The sequence below is a fragment of the Lipotes vexillifer genome, unplaced genomic scaffold, assembly GCF_000442215.2.
Source record: "Lipotes vexillifer unplaced genomic scaffold, Lipotes_vexillifer_v1.1 scaffold394, whole genome shotgun sequence".
NCBI lineage: Eukaryota > Metazoa > Chordata > Mammalia > Artiodactyla > Lipotidae > Lipotes > Lipotes vexillifer.
Genome location: NW_006791731.1, coordinates 1,340,195 through 1,343,641, shown reverse-complemented (window position 1 = coordinate 1,343,641; position 3,447 = coordinate 1,340,195).

Here is a 3,447-nt window from a genome sequence, read left to right as displayed (position 1 = left end):
AAAAACTGACAATACCAAGTGTTGGCAAGGTTGTGGAGCAACCGGAACCCTCTTGCAATACTGGAGGAAACACTTTGGGAAAACGTTTGGCAATACCGACTGAAGCTAATCATACGTATATTCCACCTCTGGTACCTGCCCAATGGAAATGAGGGCTTATTTACACCAAAACATGTGTAAAGTATGTCCAGAGCAGTGTCCTTCATAAAAGCCAAAACTGGCCAAATGCCACCAGCAGTAGACTAGGCAACGGGCCTGGTATTTCTGTACAATGGAACACAGCACAGCAACAAACATGAGAGTGGATGGACTACCAGTACATACAGCTGTGTGGGTGAATCACAGCACAAGGCTGGATAGGAGACGTGGGACACAAAGTAGCTGATGCCGTTTATACAGGGTTTAAAAAGAAACAATTTGTGATGAACTTCAGGGGATAGATTCTGGCAGGAGGGGCACAAGGGAGCCTTCTGGGTTTCTGGAATGCTTTGTATCTTGATGTGAGTGGTGGCTACATTGCATGTATATGTATATATATTATATATGTGCTACATATATGTTATATATATCTAATTTCATCAATCTGTACACTTAAAGTTTATATATTTAGCCGTATGTAAATTATATCACAGTTCTTTTCATGAAGGAAACAAAAAGACATCTACAAGACTGTTCAAAGTAGTACTATTTGAAACAGCCAAAAACGGAAAAGTATCCAAAGCTCATCCACTGTAGGGTAGATAAATAACTTGCGGTATATTCACGTGACACAATACTGTGTAGCACCTGAAAGAGGCAAATGATATCCAGCCACAACAATACAGATGAATCTCAGAAGCCTACTTGAGTAAAAGAAGCCAGACAGGGAAGAGTATGGTTCCAATTATATAAACAGGCGCTACTAATCCACGACATCAGACATCAGTATACTGCTCACCCTTGGGGGTGACTGAAGGGGACATGACAGGGCCTCCTGAGGTGCTCTTAGTGAACTGTTTTCTGATCTAGAGGCTGATTACATGGATATTTTCACTTTGTAAAAATTCATCAACATGAATTTGTGATTGGAGCATTTTTCTCTATGTTGGTTATAACTAAAAACAAACAAAATCATGGCATGAAAAATGGGTCCCCTTCTTCTCTGGGTTGTCATGCTTGTATGTGATGTCTGGAACTGCAGCAACCACCTTGTGAGCTTGAGGGGCATTATTCCAAAAACTGATGATTACAGAGTGAAGAGATGCAAAAACTCTTGTGCTGTTGAGTCACTGAATTCAAGAGTCATCATGGGTTGGCAGAGGCCAGGTCTTAGTTGATTAAGTCACGACAGCCAGCAAAGGTCAGCATCATCAGTTTTCTGGCCCCAGTTAGTCTGGTGGCTGATTGTTCAAGGGGGTTCGAGCCCTGTAATATAGCTCAAGAATGTGCGTCAGGCTATTCTTTACCTTTGAAGCAGAACTGGGAGTCTTGGTAACTGATCTCTTGTCTCTGTTATGGTTAAGTTATTTCCCTGGCCTGGTCAAGGGCAAGCACCGTGGCCAGGCTTAGATCACAAAAGAGCTTAGACCTAAAATGGCTTCTCTTATTGATCTTGAGGGGCTGCAGGGTACAGTGCCTTGAAGTAGGATCTTAGTTTCCTGACTGGGGATCAAATCCAGGGCCATGACAGTGAGAGCGCTGAATCCTAGCACTAGACCAAAAGGGCTAGCGGGCTTACAGCAGGGCCTAGGTTCTTGTAGCGGCCTATGGGTACACGAGGGTCAAAGAACAGCAGTGATCCCGAGCGGTCACCTGGCACGAAGAGCCCACTGAAGGCGAGGCTGGGGCCGCGGAGGCAGCACCACCACGAGGGGCGCGCGGAACCAAGGACCACGGATGCGGTGGCCGCTCTCCACGCACTGGACGCTTAAAGAAGGAGAATGGCCCCAAATCTCTGACTCGTGATGCGGACTGAGAGCCAGGGTTTCGCTGAAAGGAGCTGGTTTCCTGCTTCTGGGGGCTGAGCGTGCCAACAGCAGGGGGGCAGCTGCTCACGCAGGTTCTGCTTTACAACAGCCGACTCACCCACCAGGTGCTCAAAGTGAAGTTAGAACATGGATCAGGACCCCAAGGGTTCCAGGGGCGTCCTGAATGCCCCCCCCCGAGCCTGCCTTCTGGCCAAAGCAGCCCCCTCCAGCGTCCGCTGCCCCTTTGAAGACCCTGGGGGAACCATGGAGCACGACAGGGAAGAGGTTTGGCGTTTCAGTGGTGGGTGCTGCCCTTGCACCCAGATGGGTGGAGAAGCGCGGAGGGTTGGACACTGGTTCCCCCAGCCCAGAGGAGGGGTGGTCATTGCTGTCTTCAGCACCAGCCCCTTTTCTGCCTTGAGGTCACCCCTTGCCCTGAGAGGTGCATGGTGCCCACCACCTCACTGCTTGATTGGGGTGGGGTCTCCTCGGACCCCAGTGGGCCTGGTCAAGTCCTGGTTCCAGCTCTGAGAGTGGTCCTGAGCACATTCTTCCCTGCAACGTGTTTGCCCATGTGAAAAACTCAGAGGATGGATTTCTCCCTCCCAGTCGGCCTTGGCAGGGCTCTGGAGAAGGATCTAGAAGCAGAGGGTGGGAGCACAGGTTCAGAGCGGCGAGACAAGGTGCCTCCCCCAGGCCCGCCCACTCCTGCCTTTACAAGGAGGTGGAGCCCACTTCCTGCTCTGAGGGAGGGGGACGACGGACACTGCAGGTGGGAGTCCGTTCCTGACCAGCCAGTGTCTGAGGGGCTCACCAGTGCCTGTACCCAGGCCGGGCCTGCTCCGTGGCAGGACAGCGCCTTCCTGTGCAGGGTCAACTGTTTTGCGCGCATTAATCCGATCTGAATGGCAGATGGAAAGAGGCTGTGGCCACCTCGTCACCCATGTGCAGAAACAAGGCAGAGAGGTGGAGAGGCCTGCCCAGCTCGAGCTGGGAGCCCCTCTGAACCTCCTTCTTGTTTCACTAGCCAGGACCGTAGGGAGGGTCAGGAGGTGCCTGGAGAGAGGGTGGGGGCAGGTTTCTCAACCGCCCCTCCCCCAACGTGCCCAGATGGAAACCTGTGGGGCGGCCGGACCAGCACCTGCTAGCCTTCACCTGAGGTTCCTCATTTCACCCTCCCAGTGCCTGCTCTAAACTGAGATGTGAGTCTCGAGCCAAGCCTGGGTCTGAATCCCAGACCCCCAATTCCCTGGGGGTCCTGGTGAGCCCAGAATGAGAACAGGCACCAGGCTGGGGGAATGAGGAGGGGCAGTCCAGGAGGGAGGCGGCTCCAGCAAGAGCAGAGGCGGGGGGCTTCCCTGGTGGCGCAGTGCTTGAGAGTCCGCCTGCCGATGCAGGGGACACGGGTTCGTGCCCCGGGCCGGGAGGAGCCTACATGCCGCAGAGCGGCTGGGCCCGTGAGCCATGGCCGCTGAGCCTGCGCGTCCGGAGCCTTTGCTCC